We start from the raw sequence: 18,594 nt of genomic DNA, 5'->3' as shown, positions 1-18,594 counted from the left end.
GGTTAATCTGAGATAAATGGGAGGGGAGGGGATGTAATTTTAAAAACAATAATCAGACCAGTAATACCTACTCATCAAAACTGCACAAAAGCACTTAGTGGGTGCTTATAAAATGTCAAGAATACAACTCTTGTATGAGTTGTAGTGACACATACAAAATCTCTGTCTCTTTCCAGATAAATATCTTTCCAAATCTGGCTTTAAAAATTATGTCAATTAAAGTTTTGAAAAAACTCTCCTTGTGATTGTAACTTTTAGTGGCTCCATTGAGACTTTCTACAAATTTTAGTGAAACAAATATTCCCAAAACTCTTATCTAGGTTCCAGCTTTGCCCTTGTTCATGCTACATTTCTAAAATAAAGGCTTGGTCACTGGGTGTCATTTTGGGTCAGCACTTTTCATAGAGTCATAGAATCACTAAGGCTGGAAAAGACCTGCAGATATTCAAGTCCAACCTTCGACTTCATACCACCATACCCACTGAAACATTACAAAGTTCCGCATCCACTCTTTTTTTAAACTCTTAAACACAGGGATGATGACTGTCATTTCCCTGGCCAGCCCAGTGCACACACACACAAGGGATAGAAAAAAAGCAAGGCCTACCTGCCTCTTCCCTCCTGCCCCCCACCTCGACTGCCCAAGGAAAAGCACGCGCCCCCCTCAGGAGGAAAAAGTAGCCTACAGCACCCGGTATTCCCAGGCGGTCTCCCATCCAAGTACTAACCGGGCCCGACCCTGCTTAGCTTCCGAGATCAGGCGAGACCGGCCGCTCTCAGGGCGGCAGGCCGTAGGCACCCGGCGGCCCCTCGGCGGCGGCCTTCAACCCACCACACCATGCTCCGGGAAGAAGCTCAGAACCCCACAGGGGCTTGACAAGCCCAACAGGGCCACCCCTGCCCACAAGGGGATCTAGAGACAGACCCCAGCCCAGTGCACACACACACAAGGGATAGAAAAAAAGCAAGGCCTACCTGCCTCTTCCCTCCTGCCCCCCACCTCGACTGCCCAAGGAAAAGCACGCGCCCCCCTCAGGAGGAAAAAGTAGCCTACAGCACCCGGTATTCCCAGGCGGTCTCCCATCCAAGTACTAACCGGGCCCGACCCTGCTTAGCTTCCGAGATCAGGCGAGACCGGCCGCTCTCAGGGCGGCAGGCCGTAGGCACCCGGCGGCCCCTCGGCGGCGGCCTTCAACCCACCACACCACGCTCCGGGAAGAAGCTCAGAACCCCACAGGGGCTTGACAAGCCCAACAGGGCCACCCCTGCCCACAAGGGGATCTAGAGACAGACCCCAGCCCAGTGCACACACACACAAGGGATAGAAAAAAAGCAAGGCCTACCTGCCTCTTCCCTCCTGCCCCCCACCTCGACTGCCCAAGGAAAAGCACGCGCCCCCCTCAGGAGGAAAAAGTAGCCTACAGCACCCGGTATTCCCAGGCGGTCTCCCATCCAAGTACTAACCGGGCCCGACCCTGCTTAGCTTCCGAGATCAGGCGAGACCGGCCGCTCTCAGGGCGGCAGGCCGTAGGCACCCGGCGGCCCCTCGGCGGCGGCCTTCAACCCACCACACCATGCTCCGGGAAGAAGCTCAGAACCCCACAGGGGCTTGACAAGCCCAACAGGGCCACCCCTGCCCACAAGGGGATCTAGAGACAGACCCCAGCCCAGTGCACACACACACAAGGGATAGAAAAAAAGCAAGGCCTACCTGCCTCTTCCCTCCTGCCCCCCACCTCGACTGCCCAAGGAAAAGCACGCGCCCCCCTCAGGAGGAAAAAGTAGCCTACAGCACCCGGTATTCCCAGGCGGTCTCCCATCCAAGTACTAACCGGGCCCGACCCTGCTTAGCTTCCGAGATCAGGCGAGACCGGCCGCTCTCAGGGCGGCAGGCCGTAGGCACCCGGCGGCCCCTCGGCGGCGGCCTTCAACCCACCACACCACGCTCCGGGAAGAAGCTCAGAACCCCACAGGGGCTTGACAAGCCCAACAGGGCCACCCCTGCCCACAAGGGGATCTAGAGACAGACCCCAGCCCAGTGCACACACACACAAGGGATAGAAAAAAAGCAAGGCCTACCTGCCTCTTCCCTCCTGCCCCCCACCTCGACTGCCCAAGGAAAAGCACGCGCCCCCCTCAGGAGGAAAAAGTAGCCTACAGCACCCGGTATTCCCAGGCGGTCTCCCATCCAAGTACTAACCGGGCCCGACCCTGCTTAGCTTCCGAGATCAGGCGAGACCGGCCGCTCTCAGGGCGGCAGGCCGTAGGCACCCGGCGGCCCCTCGGCGGCGGCCTTCAACCCACCACACCACGCTCCGGGAAGAAGCTCAGAACCCCACAGGGGCTTGACAAGCCCAACAGGGCCACCCCTGCCCACAAGGGGATCTAGAGACAGACCCCAGCCCAGTGCACACACACACAAGGGATAGAAAAAAAGCAAGGCCTACCTGCCTCTTCCCTCCTGCCCCCCACCTCGACTGCCCAAGGAAAAGCACGCGCCCCCCTCAGGAGGAAAAAGTAGCCTACAGCACCCGGTATTCCCAGGCGGTCTCCCATCCAAGTACTAACCGGGCCCGACCCTGCTTAGCTTCCGAGATCAGGCGAGACCGGCCGCTCTCAGGGCGGCAGGCCGTAGGCACCCGGCGGCCCCTCGGCGGCGGCCTTCAACCCACCACACCACGCTCCGGGAAGAAGCTCAGAACCCCACAGGGGCTTGACAAGCCCAACAGGGCCACCCCTGCCCACAAGGGGATCTAGAGACAGACCCCAGCCCAGTGCACACACACACAAGGGATAGAAAAAAAGCAAGGCCTACCTGCCTCTTCCCTCCTGCCCCCCACCTCGACTGCCCAAGGAAAAGCACGCGCCCCCCTCAGGAGGAAAAAGTAGCCTACAGCACCCGGTATTCCCAGGCGGTCTCCCATCCAAGTACTAACCGGGCCCGACCCTGCTTAGCTTCCGAGATCAGGCGAGACCGGCCGCTCTCAGGGCGGCAGGCCGTAGGCACCCGGCGGCCCCTCGGCGGCGGCCTTCAACCCACCACACCACGCTCCGGGAAGAAGCTCAGAACCCCACAGGGGCTTGACAAGCCCAACAGGGCCACCCCTGCCCACAAGGGGATCTAGAGACAGACCCCAGCCCAGTGCACACACACACAAGGGATAGAAAAAAAGCAAGGCCTACTTGCCTCTTCCCTCCTGCCCCCCACCTCGACTGCCCAAGGAAAAGCACGCGCCCCCCTCAGGAGGAAAAAGTAGCCTACAGCACCCGGTATTCCCAGGCGGTCTCCCATCCAAGTACTAACCGGGCCCGACCCTGCTTAGCTTCCGAGATCAGGCGAGACCGGCCGCTCTCAGGGCGGCAGGCCGTAGGCACCCGGCGGCCCCTCGGCGGCGGCCTTCAACCCACCACACCACGCTCCGGGAAGAAGCTCAGAACCCCACAGGGGCTTGACAAGCCCAACAGGGCCACCCCTGCCCACAAGGGGATCTAGAGACAGACCCCAGCCCAGTGCACACACACACAAGGGATAGAAAAAAAGCAAGGCCTACCTGCCTCTTCCCTCCTGCCCCCACCTCGACTGCCCAAGGAAAAGCACGCGCCCCCCTCAGGAGGAAAAAGTAGCCTACAGCACCCGGTATTCCCAGGCGGTCTCCCATCCAAGTACTAACCGGGCCCGACCCTGCTTAGCTTCCGAGATCAGGCGAGACCGGCCGCTCTCAGGGCGGCAGGCCGTAGGCACCCGGTGGCCCCTCGGCGGCGGCCTTCAACCCACCACACCACGCTCCGGGAAGAAGCTCAGAACCCCACAGGGGCTTGACAAGCCCAACAGGGCCACCCCTGCCCACAAGGGGATCTAGAGACAGACCCCAGCCCAGTGCACACACACACAAGGGATAGAAAAAAAGCAAGGCCTACCTGCCTCTTCCCTCCTGCCCCCCACCTCGACTGCCCAAGGAAAAGCACGCGCCCCCCTCAGGAGGAAAAAGTAGCCTACAGCACCCGGTATTCCCAGGCGGTCTCCCATCCAAGTACTAACCGGGCCCGACCCTGCTTAGCTTCCGAGATCAGGCGAGACCGGCCGCTCTCAGGGCGGCAGGCCGTAGGCACCCGGCGGCCCCTCGGCGGCGGCCTTCAACCCACCACACCACGCTCCGGGAAGAAGCTCAGAACCCCACAGGGGCTTGACAAGCCCAACAGGGCCACCCCTGCCCACAAGGGGATCTAGAGACAGACCCCAGCCCAGTGCACACACACACAAGGGATAGAAAAAAAGCAAGGCCTACCTGCCTCTTCCCTCCTGCCCCCCACCTCGACTGCCCAAGGAAAAGCACGCGCCCCCCTCAGGAGGAAAAAGTAGCCTACAGCACCCGGTATTCCCAGGCGGTCTCCCATCCAAGTACTAACCGGGCCCGACCCTGCTTAGCTTCCGAGATCAGGCGAGACCGGCCGCTCTCAGGGCGGCAGGCCGTAGGCACCCGGCGGCCCCTCGGCGGCGGCCTTCAACCCACCACACCACGCTCCGGGAAGAAGCTCAGAACCCCACAGGGGCTTGACAAGCCCAACAGGGCCACCCCTGCCCACAAGGGGATCTAGAGACAGACCCCAGCCCAGTGCACACACACACAAGGGATAGAAAAAAAGCAAGGCCTACCTGCCTCTTCCCTCCTGCCCCCCACCTCGACTGCCCAAGGAAAAGCACGCGCCCCCCTCAGGAGGAAAAAGTAGCCTACAGCACCCGGTATTCCCAGGCGGTCTCCCATCCAAGTACTAACCGGGCCCGACCCTGCTTAGCTTCCGAGATCAGGCGAGACCGGCCGCTCTCAGGGCGGCAGGCCGTAGGCACCCGGCGGCCCCTCGGCGGCGGCCTTCAACCCACCACACCACGCTCCGGGAAGAAGCTCAGAACCCCACAGGGGCTTGACAAGCCCAACAGGGCCACCCCTGCCCACAAGGGGATCTAGAGACAGACCCCAGCCCAGTGCACACACACACAAGGGATAGAAAAAAAGCAAGGCCTACCTGCCTCTTCCCTCCTGCCCCCCACCTCGACTGCCCAAGGAAAAGCACGCGCCCCCCTCAGGAGGAAAAAGTAGCCTACAGCACCCGGTATTCCCAGGCGGTCTCCCATCCAAGTACTAACCGGGCCCGACCCTGCTTAGCTTCCGAGATCAGGCGAGACCGGCCGCTCTCAGGGCGGCAGGCCGTAGGCACCCGGCGGCCCCTCGGCGGCGGCCTTCAACCCACCACACCACGCTCCGGGAAGAAGCTCAGAACCCCACAGGGGCTTGACAAGCCCAACAGGGCCACCCCTGCCCACAAGGGGATCTAGAGACAGACCCCAGCCCAGTGCACACACACACAAGGGATAGAAAAAAAGCAAGGCCTACCTGCCTCTTCCCTCCTGCCCCCCACCTCGACTGCCCAAGGAAAAGCACGCGCCCCCCTCAGGAGGAAAAAGTAGCCTACAGCACCCGGTATTCCCAGGCGGTCTCCCATCCAAGTACTAACCGGGCCCGACCCTGCTTAGCTTCCGAGATCAGGCGAGACCGGCCGCTCTCAGGGCGGCAGGCCGTAGGCACCCGGCGGCCCCTCGGCGGCGGCCTTCAACCCACCACACCACGCTCCGGGAAGAAGCTCAGAACCCCACAGGGGCTTGACAAGCCCAACAGGGCCACCCCTGCCCACAAGGGGATCTAGAGACAGACCCCAGCCCAGTGCACACACACACAAGGGATAGAAAAAAAGCAAGGCCTACCTGCCTCTTCCCTCCTGCCCCCCACCTCGACTGCCCAAGGAAAAGCACGCGCCCCCCTCAGGAGGAAAAAGTAGCCTACAGCACCCGGTATTCCCAGGCGGTCTCCCATCCAAGTACTAACCGGGCCCGACCCTGCTTAGCTTCCGAGATCAGGCGAGACCGGCCGCTCTCAGGGCGGCAGGCCGTAGGCACCCGGCGGCCCCTCGGCGGCGGCCTTCAACCCACCACACCACGCTCCGGGAAGAAGCTCAGAACCCCACAGGGGCTTGACAAGCCCAACAGGGCCACCCCTGCCCACAAGGGGATCTAGAGACAGACCCCAGCCCAGTGCACACACACACAAGGGATAGAAAAAAAGCAAGGCCTACCTGCCTCTTCCCTCCTGCCCCCCACCTCGACTGCCCAAGGAAAAGCACGCGCCCCCCTCAGGAGGAAAAAGTAGCCTACAGCACCCGGTATTCCCAGGCGGTCTCCCATCCAAGTACTAACCGGGCCCGACCCTGCTTAGCTTCCGAGATCAGGCGAGACCGGCCGCTCTCAGGGCGGCAGGCCGTAGGCACCCGGCGGCCCCTCGGCGGCGGCCTTCAACCCACCACACCACGCTCCGGGAAGAAGCTCAGAACCCCACAGGGGCTTGACAAGCCCAACAGGGCCACCCCTGCCCACAAGGGGATCTAGAGACAGACCCCAGCCCAGTGCACACACACACAAGGGATAGAAAAAAAGCAAGGCCTACCTGCCTCTTCCCTCCTGCCCCCCACCTCGACTGCCCAAGGAAAAGCACGCGCCCCCCTCAGGAGGAAAAAGTAGCCTACAGCACCCGGTATTCCCAGGCGGTCTCCCATCCAAGTACTAACCGGGCCCGACCCTGCTTAGCTTCCGAGATCAGGCGAGACCGGCCGCTCTCAGGGCGGCAGGCCGTAGGCACCCGGCGGCCCCTCGGCGGCGGCCTTCAACCCACCACACCACGCTCCGGGAAGAAGCTCAGAACCCCACAGGGGCTTGACAAGCCCAACAGGGCCACCCCTGCCCACAAGGGGATCTAGAGACAGACCCCAGCCCAGTGCACACACACACAAGGGATAGAAAAAAAGCAAGGCCTACCTGCCTCTTCCCTCCTGCCCCCCACCTCGACTGCCCAAGGAAAAGCACGCGCCCCCCTCAGGAGGAAAAAGTAGCCTACAGCACCCGGTATTCCCAGGCGGTCTCCCATCCAAGTACTAACCGGGCCCGACCCTGCTTAGCTTCCGAGATCAGGCGAGACCGGCCGCTCTCAGGGCGGCAGGCCGTAGGCACCCGGCGGCCCCTCGGCGGCGGCCTTCAACCCACCACACCACGCTCCGGGAAGAAGCTCAGAACCCCACAGGGGCTTGACAAGCCCAACAGGGCCACCCCTGCCCACAAGGGGATCTAGAGACAGACCCCAGCCCAGTGCACACACACACAAGGGATAGAAAAAAAGCAAGGCCTACCTGCCTCTTCCCTCCTGCCCCCCACCTCGACTGCCCAAGGAAAAGCATGCGCCCCCCTCAGGAGGAAAAAGTAGCCTACAGCACCCGGTATTCCCAGGCGGTCTCCCATCCAAGTACTAACCGGGCCCGACCCTGCTTAGCTTCCGAGATCAGGCGAGACCGGCCGCTCTCAGGGCGGCAGGCCGTAGGCACCCGGCGGCCCCTCGGCGGCGGCCTTCAACCCACCACACCACGCTCCGGGAAGAAGCTCAGAACCCCACAGGGGCTTGACAAGCCCAACAGGGCCACCCCTGCCCACAAGGGGATCTAGAGACAGACCCCAGCCCAGTGCACACACACACAAGGGATAGAAAAAAAGCAAGGCCTACCTGCCTCTTCCCTCCTGCCCCCCACCTCGACTGCCCAAGGAAAAGCACGCGCCCCCCTCAGGAGGAAAAAGTAGCCTACAGCACCCGGTATTCCCAGGCGGTCTCCCATCCAAGTACTAACCGGGCCCGACCCTGCTTAGCTTCCGAGATCAGGCGAGACCGGCCGCTCTCAGGGCGGCAGGCCGTAGGCACCTGGCGGCCCCTCGGCGGCGGCCTTCAACCCACCACACCACGCTCCGGGAAGAAGCTCAGAACCCCACAGGGGCTTGACAAGCCCAACAGGGCCACCCCTGCCCACAAGGGGATCTAGAGACAGACCCCAGCCCAGTGCACACACACACAAGGGATAGAAAAAAAGCAAGGCCTACCTGCCTCTTCCCTCCTGCCCCCCACCTCGACTGCCCAAGGAAAAGCACGCGCCCCCCTCAGGAGGAAAAAGTAGCCTACAGCACCCGGTATTCCCAGGCGGTCTCCCATCCAAGTACTAACCGGGCCCGACCCTGCTTAGCTTCCGAGATCAGGCGAGACCGGCCGCTCTCAGGGCGGCAGGCCGTAGGCACCCGGCGGCCCCTCGGCGGCGGCCTTCAACCCACCACACCACGCTCCGGGAAGAAGCTCAGAACCCCACAGGGGCTTGACAAGCCCAACAGGGCCACCCCTGCCCACAAGGGGATCTAGAGACAGACCCCAGCCCAGTGCACACACACACACAAGGGATAGAAAAAAAGCAAGGCCTACCTGCCTCTTCCCTCCTGCCCCCCACCTCGACTGCCCAAGGAAAAGCACGCGCCCCCCTCAGGAGGAAAAAGTAGCCTACAGCACCCGGTATTCCCAGGCGGTCTCCCATCCAAGTACTAACCGGGCCCGACCCTGCTTAGCTTCCGAGATCAGGCGAGACCGGCCGCTCTCAGGGCGGCAGGCCGTAGGCACCCGGCGGCCCCTCGGCGGCGGCCTTCAACCCACCACACCACGCTCCGGGAAGAAGCTCAGAACCCCACAGGGGCTTGACAAGCCCAACAGGGCCACCCCTGCCCACAAGGGGATCTAGAGACAGACCCCAGCCCAGTGCACACACACACAAGGGATAGAAAAAAAGCAAGGCCTACCTGCCTCTTCCCTCCTGCCCCCCACCTCGACTGCCCAAGGAAAAGCACGCGCCCCCCTCAGGAGGAAAAAGTAGCCTACAGCACCCGGTATTCCCAGGCGGTCTCCCATCCAAGTACTAACCGGGCCCGACCCTGCTTAGCTTCCGAGATCAGGCGAGACCGGCCGCTCTCAGGGCGGCAGGCCGTAGGCACCCGGCGGCCCCTCGGCGGCGGCCTTCAACCCACCACACCACGCTCCGGGAAGAAGCTCAGAACCCCACAGGGGCTTGACAAGCCCAACAGGGCCACCCCTGCCCACAAGGGGATCTAGAGACAGACCCCAGCCCAGTGCACACACACACAAGGGATAGAAAAAAAGCAAGGCCTACCTGCCTCTTCCCTCCTGCCCCCCACCTCGACTGCCCAAGGAAAAGCACGCGCCCCCCTCAGGAGGAAAAAGTAGCCTACAGCACCCGGTATTCCCAGGCGGTCTCCCATCCAAGTACTAACCGGGCCCGACCCTGCTTAGCTTCCGAGATCAGGCGAGACCGGCCGCTCTCAGGGCGGCAGGCCGTAGGCACCCGGTGGCCCCTCGGCGGCGGCCTTCAACCCACCACACCACGCTCCGGGAAGAAGCTCAGAACCCCACAGGGGCTTGACAAGCCCAACAGGGCCACCCCTGCCCACAAGGGGATCTAGAGACAGACCCCAGCCCAGTGCACACACACACAAGGGATAGAAAAAAAGCAAGGCCTACCTGCCTCTTCCCTCCTGCCCCCCACCTCGACTGCCCAAGGAAAAGCACGCGCCCCCCTCAGGAGGAAAAAGTAGCCTACAGCACCCGGTATTCCCAGGCGGTCTCCCATCCAAGTACTAACCGGGCCCGACCCTGCTTAGCTTCCGAGATCAGGCGAGACCGGCCGCTCTCAGGGCGGCAGGCCGTAGGCACCCGGCGGCCCCTCGGCGGCGGCCTTCAACCCACCACACCACGCTCCGGGAAGAAGCTCAGAACCCCACAGGGGCTTGACAAGCCCAACAGGGCCACCCCTGCCCACAAGGGGATCTAGAGACAGACCCCAGCCCAGTGCACACACACACAAGGGATAGAAAAAAAGCAAGGCCTACCTGCCTCTTCCCTCCTGCCCCCCACCTCGACTGCCCAAGGAAAAGCACGCGCCCCCCTCAGGAGGAAAAAGTAGCCTACAGCACCCGGTATTCCCAGGCGGTCTCCCATCCAAGTACTAACCGGGCCCGACCCTGCTTAGCTTCCGAGATCAGGCGAGACCGGCCGCTCTCAGGGCGGCAGGCCGTAGGCACCCGGCGGCCCCTCGGCGGCGGCCTTCAACCCACCACACCACGCTCCGGGAAGAAGCTCAGAACCCCACAGGGGCTTGACAAGCCCAACAGGGCCACCCCTGCCCACAAGGGGATCTAGAGACAGACCCCAGCCCAGTGCACACACACACAAGGGATAGAAAAAAAGCAAGGCCTACCTGCCTCTTCCCTCCTGCCCCCCACCTCGACTGCCCAAGGAAAAGCACGCGCCCCCCTCAGGAGGAAAAAGTAGCCTACAGCACCCGGTATTCCCAGGCGGTCTCCCATCCAAGTACTAACCGGGCCCGACCCTGCTTAGCTTCCGAGATCAGGCGAGACCGGCCGCTCTCAGGGCGGCAGGCCGTAGGCACCCGGCGGCCCCTCGGCGGCGGCCTTCAACCCACCACACCACGCTCCGGGAAGAAGCTCAGAACCCCACAGGGGCTTGACAAGCCCAACAGGGCCACCCCTGCCCACAAGGGGATCTAGAGACAGACCCCAGCCCAGTGCACACACACACAAGGGATAGAAAAAAAGCAAGGCCTACCTGCCTCTTCCCTCCTGCCCCCCACCTCGACTGCCCAAGGAAAAGCACGCGCCCCCCTCAGGAGGAAAAAGTAGCCTACAGCACCCGGTATTCCCAGGCGGTCTCCCATCCAAGTACTAACCGGGCCCGACCCTGCTTAGCTTCCGAGATCAGGCGAGACCGGCCGCTCTCAGGGCGGCAGGCCGTAGGCACCCGGCGGCCCCTCGGCGGCGGCCTTCAACCCACCACACCACGCTCCGGGAAGAAGCTCAGAACCCCACAGGGGCTTGACAAGCCCAACAGGGCCACCCCTGCCCACAAGGGGATCTAGAGACAGACCCCAGCCCAGTGCACACACACACAAGGGATAGAAAAAAAGCAAGGCCTACCTGCCTCTTCCCTCCTGCCCCCCACCTCGACTGCCCAAGGAAAAGAACGCGCCCCCCTCAGGAGGAAAAAGTAGCCTACAGCACCCGGTATTCCCAGGCGGTCTCCCATCCAAGTACTAACCGGGCCCGACCCTGCTTAGCTTCCGAGATCAGGCGAGACCGGCCGCTCTCAGGGCGGCAGGCCGTAGGCACCCGGCGGCCCCTCGGCGGCGGCCTTCAACCCACCACACCACGCTCCGGGAAGAAGCTCAGAACCCCACAGGGGCTTGACAAGCCCAACAGGGCCACCCCTGCCCACAAGGGGATCTAGAGACAGACCCCAGCCCAGTGCACACACACACAAGGGATAGAAAAAAAGCAAGGCCTACCTGCCTCTTCCCTCCTGCCCCCCACCTCGACTGCCCAAGGAAAAGCACGCGCCCCCCTCAGGAGGAAAAAGTAGCCTACAGCACCCGGTATTCCCAGGCGGTCTCCCATCCAAGTACTAACCGGGCCCGACCCTGCTTAGCTTCCGAGATCAGGCGAGACCGGCCGCTCTCAGGGCGGCAGGCCGTAGGCACCCGGCGGCCCCTCGGCGGCGGCCTTCAACCCACCACACCACGCTCCGGGAAGAAGCTCAGAACCCCACAGGGGCTTGACAAGCCCAACAGGGCCACCCCTGCCCACAAGGGGATCTAGAGACAGACCCCAGCCCAGTGCACACACACACAAGGGATAGAAAAAAAGCAAGGCCTACCTGCCTCTTCCCTCCTGCCCCCCACCTCGACTGCCCAAGGAAAAGCACGCGCCCCCCTCAGGAGGAAAAAGTAGCCTACAGCACCCGGTATTCCCAGGCGGTCTCCCATCCAAGTACTAACCGGGCCCGACCCTGCTTAGCTTCCGAGATCAGGCGAGACCGGCCGCTCTCAGGGCGGCAGGCCGTAGGCACCCGGCGGCCCCTCGGCGGCGGCCTTCAACCCACCACACCACGCTCCGGGAAGAAGCTCAGAACCCCACAGGGGCTTGACAAGCCCAACAGGGCCACCCCTGCCCACAAGGGGATCTAGAGACAGACCCCAGCCCAGTGCACACACACACAAGGGATAGAAAAAAAGCAAGGCCTACCTGCCTCTTCCCTCCTGCCCCCCACCTCGACTGCCCAAGGAAAAGCACGCGCCCCCCTCAGGAGGAAAAAGTAGCCTACAGCACCCGGTATTCCCAGGCGGTCTCCCATCCAAGTACTAACCGGGCCCGACCCTGCTTAGCTTCCGAGATCAGGCGAGACCGGCCGCTCTCAGGGCGGCAGGCCGTAGGCACCCGGCGGCCCCTCGGCGGCGGCCTTCAACCCACCACACCACGCTCCGGGAAGAAGCTGAGAACCCCACAGGGGCTTGACAAGCCCAACAGGGCCACCCCTGCCCACAAGGGGATCTAGAGACAGACCCCAGCCCAGTGCACACACACACAAGGGATAGAAAAAAAGCAAGGCCTACCTGCCTCTTCCCTCCTGCCCCCCACCTCGACTGCCCAAGGAAAAGCACGCGCCCCCCTCAGGAGGAAAAAGTAGCCTACAGCACCCGGTATTCCCAGGCGGTCTCCCATCCAAGTACTAACCGGGCCCGACCCTGCTTAGCTTCCGAGATCAGGCGAGACCGGCCGCTCTCAGGGCGGCAGGCCGTAGGCACCCGGCGGCCCCTCGGCGGCGGCCTTCAACCCACCACACCACGCTCCGGGAAGAAGCTCAGAACCCCACAGGGGCTTGACAAGCCCAACAGGGCCACCCCTGCCCACAAGGGGATCTAGAGACAGACCCCAGCCCAGTGCACACACACACAAGGGATAGAAAAAAAGCAAGGCCTACCTGCCTCTTCCCTCCTGCCCCCCACCTCGACTGCCCAAGGAAAAGCACGCGCCCCCCTCAGGAGGAAAAAGTAGCCTACAGCACCCGGTATTCCCAGGCGGTCTCCCATCCAAGTACTAACCGGGCCCGACCCTGCTTAGCTTCCGAGATCAGGCGAGACCGGCCGCTCTCAGGGCGGCAGGCCGTAGGCACCCGGCGGCCCCTCGGCGGCGGCCTTCAACCCACCACACCACGCTCCGGGAAGAAGCTCAGAACCCCACAGGGGCTTGACAAGCCCAACAGGGCCACCCCTGCCCACAAGGGGATCTAGAGACAGACCCCAGCCCAGTGCACACACACACAAGGGATAGAAAAAAAGCAAGGCCTACCTGCCTCTTCCCTCCTGCCCCCCACCTCGACTGCCCAAGGAAAAGCACGCGCCCCCCTCAGGAGGAAAAAGTAGCCTACAGCACCCGGTATTCCCAGGCGGTCTCCCATCCAAGTACTAACCGGGCCCGACCCTGCTTAGCTTCCGAGATCAGGCGAGACCGGCCGCTCTCAGGGCGGCAGGCCGTAGGCACCCGGCGGCCCCTCGGCGGCGGCCTTCAACCCACCACACCACGCTCCGGGAAGAAGCTCAGAACCCCACAGGGGCTTGACAAGCCCAACAGGGCCACCCCTGCCCACAAGGGGATCTAGAGACAGACCCCAGCCCAGTGCACACACACACACAAGGGATAGAAAAAAAGCAAGGCCTACCTGCCTCTTCCCTCCTGCCCCCCACCTCGACTGCCCAAGGAAAAGCACGCGCCCCCCTCAGGAGGAAAAAGTAGCCTACAGCACCCGGTATTCCCAGGCGGTCTCCCATCCAAGTACTAACCGGGCCCGACCCTGCTTAGCTTCCGAGATCAGGCGAGACCGGCCGCTCTCAGGGCGGCAGGCCGTAGGCACCCGGCGGCCCCTCGGCGGCGGCCTTCAACCCACCACACCACGCTCCGGGAAGAAGCTCAGAACCCCACAGGGGCTTGACAAGCCCAACAGGGCCACCCCTGCCCACAAGGGGATCTAGAGACAGACCCCAGCCCAGTGCACACACACACAAGGGATAGAAAAAAAGCAAGGCCTACCTGCCTCTTCCCTCCTGCCCCCCACCTCGACTGCCCAAGGAAAAGCACGCGCCCCCCTCAGGAGGAAAAAGTAGCCTACAGCACCCGGTATTCCCAGGCGGTCTCCCATCCAAGTACTAACCGGGCCCGACCCTGCTTAGCTTCCGAGATCAGGCGAGACCGGCCGCTCTCAGGGCGGCAGGCCGTAGGCACCCGGCGGCCCCTCGGCGGCGGCCTTCAACCCACCACACCACGCTCCGGGAAGAAGCTCAGAACCCCACAGGGGCTTGACAAGCCCAACAGGGCCACCCCTGCCCACAAGGGGATCTAGAGACAGACCCCAGCCCAGTGCACACACACACAAGGGATAGAAAAAAAGCAAGGCCTACCTGCCTCTTCCCTCCTGCCCCCCACCTCGACTGCCCAAGGAAAAGCACGCGCCCCCCTCAGGAGGAAAAAGTAGCCTACAGCACCCGGTATTCCCAGGCGGTCTCCCATCCAAGTACTAACCGGGCCCGACCCTGCTTAGCTTCCGAGATCAGGCGAGACCGGCCGCTCTCAGGGCGGCAGGCCGTAGGCACCCGGCGGCCCCTCGGCGGCGGCCTTCAACCCACCACACCACGCTCCGGGAAGAAGCTCAGAACCCCACAGGGGCTTGACAAGCCCAACAGGGCCACCCCTGCCCACAAGGGGATCTAGAGACAGACCCCAGCCCAGTGCACACACACACAAGGGATAGAAAAAAAGCAAGGCCTACCTGCCTCTTCCCTCCTGCCCCCCACCTCGACTGCCCAAGGAAAAGCACGCGCCCCCCTCAGGAGGAAAAAGTAGCCTACAGCACCCGGTATTCCCAGGCGGTCTCCCATCCAAGTACTAACCGGGCCCGACCCTGCTTAGCTTCCGAGATCAGGCGAGACCGGCCGCTCTCAGGGCGGCAGGCCGTAGGCACCCGGCGGCCCCTCGGCGGCGGCCTTCAACCCACCACACCACGCTCCGGGAAGAAGCTCAGAACCCCACAGGGGCTTGACAAGCCCAACAGGGCCACCCCTGCCCACAAGGGGATCTAGAGACAGACCCCAGCCCAGTGCACACACACACAAGGGATAGAAAAAAAGCAAGGCCTACCTGCCTCTTCCCTCCTGCCCCCCACCTCGACTGCCCAAGGAAAAGCACGCGCCCCCCTCAGGAGGAAAAAGTAGCCTACAGCACCCGGTATTCCCAGGCGGTCTCCCATCCAAGTACTAACCGGGCCCGACCCTGCTTAGCTTCCGAGATCAGGCGAGACCGGCCGCTCTCAGGGCGGCAGGCCGTAGGCACCCGGCGGCCCCTCGGCGGCGGCCTTCAACCCACCACACCACGCTCCGGGAAGAAGCTCAGAACCCCACAGGGGCTTGACAAGCCCAACAGGGCCACCCCTGCCCACAAGGGGATCTAGAGACAGACCCCAGCCCAGTGCACACACACACAAGGGATAGAAAAAAAGCAAGGCCTACCTGCCTCTTCCCTCCTGCCCCCCACCTCGACTGCCCAAGGAAAAGCACGCGCCCCCCTCAGGAGGAAAAAGTAGCCTACAGCACCCGGTATTCCCAGGCGGTCTCCCATCCAAGTACTAACCGGGCCCGACCCTGCTTAGCTTCCGAGATCAGGCGAGACCGGCCGCTCTCAGGGCGGCAGGCCGTAGGCACCCGGCGGCCCCTCGGCGGCGGCCTTCAACCCACCACACCACGCTCCGGGAAGAAGCTCAGAACCCCACAGGGGCTTGACAAGCCCAACAGGGCCACCCCTGCCCACAAGGGGATCTAGAGACAGACCCCAGCCCAGTGCACACACACACAAGGGATAGAAAAAAAGCAAGGCCTACCTGCCTCTTCCCTCCTGCCCCCCACCTCGACTGCCCAAGGAAAAGCACGCGCCCCCCTCAGGAGGAAAAAGTAGCCTACAGCACCCGGTATTCCCAGGCGGTCTCCCATCCAAGTACTAACCGGGCCCGACCCTGCTTAGCTTCCGAGATCAGGCGAGACCGGCCGCTCTCAGGGCGGCAGGCCGTAGGCACCCGGCGGCCCCTCGGCGGCGGCCTTCAACCCACCACACCACGCTCCGGGAAGAAGCTGAGAACCCCACAGGGGCTTGACAAGCCCAACAGGGCCACCCCTGCCCACAAGGGGATCTAGAGACAGACCCCAGCCCAGTGCACACACACACAAGGGATAGAAAAAAAGCAAGGCCTACCTGCCTCTTCCCTCCTGCCCCCCACCTCGACTGCCCAAGGAAAAGCACGCGCCCCCCTCAGGAGGAAAAAGTAGCCTACAGCACCCGGTATTCCCAGGCGGTCTCCCATCCAAGTACTAACCGGGCCCGACCCTGCTTAGCTTCCGAGATCAGGCGAGACCGGCCGCTCTCAGGGTGGCAGGCCGTAGGCACCCGGCGGCCCCTCGGCGGCGGCCTTCAACCCACCACACCACGCTCCGGGAAGAAGCTCAGAACCCCACAGGGGCTTGACAAGCCCAACAGGGCCACCCCTGCCCACAAGGGGATCTAGAGACAGACCCCAGCCCAGTGCACACACACACAAGGGATAGAAAAAAAGCAAGGCCTACCTGCCTCTTCCCTCCTGCCCCCCACCTCGACTGCCCAAGGAAAAGCACGCGCCCCCCTCAGGAGGAAAAAGTAGCCTACAGCACCCGGTATTCCCAGGCGGTCTCCCATCCAAGTACTAACCGGGCCCGACCCTGCTTAGCTTCCGAGATCAGGCGAGACCGGCCGCTCTCAGGGCGGCAGGCCGTAGGCACCCGGCGGCCCCTCGGCGGCGGCCTTCAACCCACCACACCACGCTCCGGGAAGAAGCTCAGAACCCCACAGGGGCTTGACAAGCCCAACAGGGCCACCCCTGCCCACAAGGGGATCTAGAGACAGACCCCAGCCCAGTGCACACACACACACAAGGGATAGAAAAAAAGCAAGGCCTACCTGCCTCTTCCCTCCTGCCCCCCACCTCGACTGCCCAAGGAAAAGCACGCGCCCCCCTCAGGAGGAAAAAGTAGCCTACAGCACCCGGTATTCCCAGGCGGTCTCCCATCCAAGTACTAACCGGGCCCGACCCTGCTTAGCCTCCGAGATCAGGCGAGACCGGCCGCTCTCAGGGCGGCAGGCCGTAGGCAGCCGGCGGCCCCTCGGCGGCGGCCTTCAACCCACCACACCACGCTCCGGGAAGAAGCTCAGAACCCCACAGGGGCTTGACAAGCCCAACAGGGCCACCCCTGCCCACAAGGGGATCTAGAGACAGACCCCAGCCCAGTGCACACACACACACAAGGGATAGAAAAAAAGCAAGGCCTACCTGCCTCTTCCCTCCTGCCCCCCACCTCGACTGCCCAAGGAAAAGCACGCGCCCCCCTCAGGAGGAAAAAGTAGCCTACAGCACCCGGTATTCCCAGGCGGTCTCCCATCCAAGTACTAACCGGGCCCGACCCTGCTTAGCTTCCGAGATCAGGCGAGACCGGCCGCTCTCAGGGCGGCAGGCCGTAGGCACCCGGCGGCCCCTCGGCGGCGGCCTTCAACCCACCACACCACGCTCCGGGAAGAAGCTCAGAACCCCACAGGGGCTTGACAAGCCCAACAGGGCCACCCCTGCCCACAAGGGGATCTAGAGACAGACCCCAGCCCAGTGCACACACACACAAGGGATAGAAAAAAAGCAAGGCCTACCTGCCTCTTCCCTCCTGCCCCCCACCTCGACTGCCCAAGGAAAAGCACGCGCCCCCCTCAGGAGGAAAAAGTAGCCTACAGCACCCAGTATTCCCAGGCGGTCTCCCATCCAAGTACTAACCGGGCCCGACCCTGCTTAGCTTCCGAGATCAGGCGAGACCGGCCGCTCTCAGGGCGGCAGGCCGTAGGCACCCGGCGGCCCCTCGGCGGCGGCCTTCAACCCACCACACCACGCTCCGGGAAGAAGCTCAGAACCCCACAGGGGCTTGACAAGCCCAACAGGGCCACCCCTGCCCACAAGGGGATCTAGAGACAGACCCCAGCCCAGTGCACACACACACAAGGGATAGAAAAAAAGCAAGGCCTACCTGCCTCTTCCCTCCTGCCCCCCACCTCGACTGCCCAAGGAAAAGCACGCGCCCCCCTCAGGAGGAAAAAGTAGCCTACAGCACCCGGTATTCCCAGGCGGTCTCCCATCCAAGTACTAACCGGGCCCGACCCTGCTTAGCTTCCGAGATCAGGCGAGACCGGCCGCTCTCAGGGCGGCAGGCCGTAGGCACCCGGCGGCCCCTCGGCGGCGGCCTTCAACCCACCACACCACGCTCCGGGAAGAAGCTCAGAACCCCACAGGGGCTTGACAAGCCCAACAGGGCCACCCCTGCCCACAAGGGGATCTAGAGACAGACCCCAGCCCAGTGCACACACACACAAGGGATAGAAAAAAAGCAAGGCCTACCTGCCTCTTCCCTCCTGCCCCCCACCTCGACTGCCCAAGGAAAAGCACGCGCCCCCCTCAGGAGGAAAAAGTAGCCTACAGCACCCGGTATTCCCAGGCGGTCTCCCATCCAAGTACTAACCGGGCCCGACCCTGCTTAGCTTCCGAGATCAGGCGAGACCGGCCGCTCTCAGGGCGGCAGGCCGTAGGCACCCGGCGGCCCCTCGGCGGCGGCCTTCAACCCACCACACCACGCTCCGGGAAGAAGCTCAGAACCCCACAGGGGCTTGACAAGCCCAACAGGGCCACCCCTGCCCACAAGGGGATCTAGAGACAG

General features: G+C 63.2%; 49 pseudogenes; all 49 read right to left on the bottom strand.

Annotated features, from left to right (window-relative positions):
• Positions 1-679: 679 nt before the first annotated feature.
• Positions 680-797, bottom strand: LOC115494204 (5S ribosomal RNA; annotated as a pseudogene).
• Positions 798-1,047: 250 nt separating this feature from the next.
• LOC115494202 (5S ribosomal RNA) lies at positions 1,048-1,165 on the bottom strand (annotated as a pseudogene).
• Positions 1,166-1,415: 250 nt separating this feature from the next.
• LOC115494201 (5S ribosomal RNA) lies at positions 1,416-1,533 on the bottom strand (annotated as a pseudogene).
• A 250-nt stretch (positions 1,534-1,783) lies between these two features.
• LOC115494200 (5S ribosomal RNA) lies at positions 1,784-1,901 on the bottom strand (annotated as a pseudogene).
• A 250-nt stretch (positions 1,902-2,151) lies between these two features.
• Positions 2,152-2,269, bottom strand: LOC115494199 (5S ribosomal RNA; annotated as a pseudogene).
• A 250-nt stretch (positions 2,270-2,519) lies between these two features.
• Positions 2,520-2,637, bottom strand: LOC115494198 (5S ribosomal RNA; annotated as a pseudogene).
• A 250-nt stretch (positions 2,638-2,887) lies between these two features.
• On the bottom strand, positions 2,888-3,005 carry LOC115494197 (5S ribosomal RNA; annotated as a pseudogene).
• A 250-nt stretch (positions 3,006-3,255) lies between these two features.
• LOC115494196 (5S ribosomal RNA) lies at positions 3,256-3,373 on the bottom strand (annotated as a pseudogene).
• Positions 3,374-3,622: 249 nt separating this feature from the next.
• LOC115494195 (5S ribosomal RNA) lies at positions 3,623-3,740 on the bottom strand (annotated as a pseudogene).
• A 250-nt stretch (positions 3,741-3,990) lies between these two features.
• On the bottom strand, positions 3,991-4,108 carry LOC115494194 (5S ribosomal RNA; annotated as a pseudogene).
• Positions 4,109-4,358: 250 nt separating this feature from the next.
• LOC115494193 (5S ribosomal RNA) lies at positions 4,359-4,476 on the bottom strand (annotated as a pseudogene).
• A 250-nt stretch (positions 4,477-4,726) lies between these two features.
• On the bottom strand, positions 4,727-4,844 carry LOC115494191 (5S ribosomal RNA; annotated as a pseudogene).
• A 250-nt stretch (positions 4,845-5,094) lies between these two features.
• LOC115494190 (5S ribosomal RNA) lies at positions 5,095-5,212 on the bottom strand (annotated as a pseudogene).
• Positions 5,213-5,462: 250 nt separating this feature from the next.
• LOC116807998 (5S ribosomal RNA) lies at positions 5,463-5,580 on the bottom strand (annotated as a pseudogene).
• Positions 5,581-5,830: 250 nt separating this feature from the next.
• Positions 5,831-5,948, bottom strand: LOC140683268 (5S ribosomal RNA; annotated as a pseudogene).
• A 250-nt stretch (positions 5,949-6,198) lies between these two features.
• LOC140683267 (5S ribosomal RNA) lies at positions 6,199-6,316 on the bottom strand (annotated as a pseudogene).
• A 250-nt stretch (positions 6,317-6,566) lies between these two features.
• LOC140683266 (5S ribosomal RNA) lies at positions 6,567-6,684 on the bottom strand (annotated as a pseudogene).
• Positions 6,685-6,934: 250 nt separating this feature from the next.
• On the bottom strand, positions 6,935-7,052 carry LOC140683265 (5S ribosomal RNA; annotated as a pseudogene).
• Positions 7,053-7,302: 250 nt separating this feature from the next.
• LOC140683264 (5S ribosomal RNA) lies at positions 7,303-7,420 on the bottom strand (annotated as a pseudogene).
• Positions 7,421-7,670: 250 nt separating this feature from the next.
• LOC140683263 (5S ribosomal RNA) lies at positions 7,671-7,788 on the bottom strand (annotated as a pseudogene).
• Positions 7,789-8,038: 250 nt separating this feature from the next.
• LOC140683261 (5S ribosomal RNA) lies at positions 8,039-8,156 on the bottom strand (annotated as a pseudogene).
• A 252-nt stretch (positions 8,157-8,408) lies between these two features.
• LOC140683260 (5S ribosomal RNA) lies at positions 8,409-8,526 on the bottom strand (annotated as a pseudogene).
• A 250-nt stretch (positions 8,527-8,776) lies between these two features.
• On the bottom strand, positions 8,777-8,894 carry LOC140683259 (5S ribosomal RNA; annotated as a pseudogene).
• Positions 8,895-9,144: 250 nt separating this feature from the next.
• On the bottom strand, positions 9,145-9,262 carry LOC140683258 (5S ribosomal RNA; annotated as a pseudogene).
• Positions 9,263-9,512: 250 nt separating this feature from the next.
• On the bottom strand, positions 9,513-9,630 carry LOC140683257 (5S ribosomal RNA; annotated as a pseudogene).
• Positions 9,631-9,880: 250 nt separating this feature from the next.
• On the bottom strand, positions 9,881-9,998 carry LOC140683256 (5S ribosomal RNA; annotated as a pseudogene).
• A 250-nt stretch (positions 9,999-10,248) lies between these two features.
• On the bottom strand, positions 10,249-10,366 carry LOC140683255 (5S ribosomal RNA; annotated as a pseudogene).
• Positions 10,367-10,616: 250 nt separating this feature from the next.
• On the bottom strand, positions 10,617-10,734 carry LOC140683254 (5S ribosomal RNA; annotated as a pseudogene).
• A 250-nt stretch (positions 10,735-10,984) lies between these two features.
• LOC140683253 (5S ribosomal RNA) lies at positions 10,985-11,102 on the bottom strand (annotated as a pseudogene).
• A 250-nt stretch (positions 11,103-11,352) lies between these two features.
• Positions 11,353-11,470, bottom strand: LOC140683252 (5S ribosomal RNA; annotated as a pseudogene).
• Positions 11,471-11,720: 250 nt separating this feature from the next.
• On the bottom strand, positions 11,721-11,838 carry LOC140683250 (5S ribosomal RNA; annotated as a pseudogene).
• Positions 11,839-12,088: 250 nt separating this feature from the next.
• LOC140683249 (5S ribosomal RNA) lies at positions 12,089-12,206 on the bottom strand (annotated as a pseudogene).
• Positions 12,207-12,456: 250 nt separating this feature from the next.
• On the bottom strand, positions 12,457-12,574 carry LOC140683248 (5S ribosomal RNA; annotated as a pseudogene).
• Positions 12,575-12,824: 250 nt separating this feature from the next.
• On the bottom strand, positions 12,825-12,942 carry LOC140683247 (5S ribosomal RNA; annotated as a pseudogene).
• Positions 12,943-13,192: 250 nt separating this feature from the next.
• Positions 13,193-13,310, bottom strand: LOC140683246 (5S ribosomal RNA; annotated as a pseudogene).
• Positions 13,311-13,562: 252 nt separating this feature from the next.
• On the bottom strand, positions 13,563-13,680 carry LOC140683245 (5S ribosomal RNA; annotated as a pseudogene).
• A 250-nt stretch (positions 13,681-13,930) lies between these two features.
• LOC140683244 (5S ribosomal RNA) lies at positions 13,931-14,048 on the bottom strand (annotated as a pseudogene).
• A 250-nt stretch (positions 14,049-14,298) lies between these two features.
• LOC140683243 (5S ribosomal RNA) lies at positions 14,299-14,416 on the bottom strand (annotated as a pseudogene).
• A 250-nt stretch (positions 14,417-14,666) lies between these two features.
• Positions 14,667-14,784, bottom strand: LOC140683242 (5S ribosomal RNA; annotated as a pseudogene).
• A 250-nt stretch (positions 14,785-15,034) lies between these two features.
• LOC140683241 (5S ribosomal RNA) lies at positions 15,035-15,152 on the bottom strand (annotated as a pseudogene).
• Positions 15,153-15,402: 250 nt separating this feature from the next.
• LOC140683239 (5S ribosomal RNA) lies at positions 15,403-15,520 on the bottom strand (annotated as a pseudogene).
• Positions 15,521-15,770: 250 nt separating this feature from the next.
• On the bottom strand, positions 15,771-15,888 carry LOC140683238 (5S ribosomal RNA; annotated as a pseudogene).
• Positions 15,889-16,138: 250 nt separating this feature from the next.
• On the bottom strand, positions 16,139-16,256 carry LOC140683109 (5S ribosomal RNA; annotated as a pseudogene).
• Positions 16,257-16,506: 250 nt separating this feature from the next.
• On the bottom strand, positions 16,507-16,624 carry LOC140683237 (5S ribosomal RNA; annotated as a pseudogene).
• A 252-nt stretch (positions 16,625-16,876) lies between these two features.
• Positions 16,877-16,994, bottom strand: LOC140683065 (5S ribosomal RNA; annotated as a pseudogene).
• Positions 16,995-17,246: 252 nt separating this feature from the next.
• Positions 17,247-17,364, bottom strand: LOC140683236 (5S ribosomal RNA; annotated as a pseudogene).
• A 250-nt stretch (positions 17,365-17,614) lies between these two features.
• Positions 17,615-17,732, bottom strand: LOC140683062 (5S ribosomal RNA; annotated as a pseudogene).
• A 250-nt stretch (positions 17,733-17,982) lies between these two features.
• LOC140683235 (5S ribosomal RNA) lies at positions 17,983-18,100 on the bottom strand (annotated as a pseudogene).
• Positions 18,101-18,350: 250 nt separating this feature from the next.
• On the bottom strand, positions 18,351-18,468 carry LOC140683233 (5S ribosomal RNA; annotated as a pseudogene).
• Between the last annotated feature and the right edge of the window lie 126 nt (positions 18,469-18,594).

The sequence above is a fragment of the Taeniopygia guttata genome, chromosome 2 (genome assembly GCF_048771995.1).
Source record: "Taeniopygia guttata chromosome 2, bTaeGut7.mat, whole genome shotgun sequence".
In the NCBI taxonomy this organism is placed as follows: Eukaryota; Metazoa; Chordata; class Aves; order Passeriformes; family Estrildidae; genus Taeniopygia; species Taeniopygia guttata.
The sequence above is the reverse complement of the archived record's forward strand: the minus strand, read 5'-3'. Positions and strand labels throughout refer to the sequence as shown.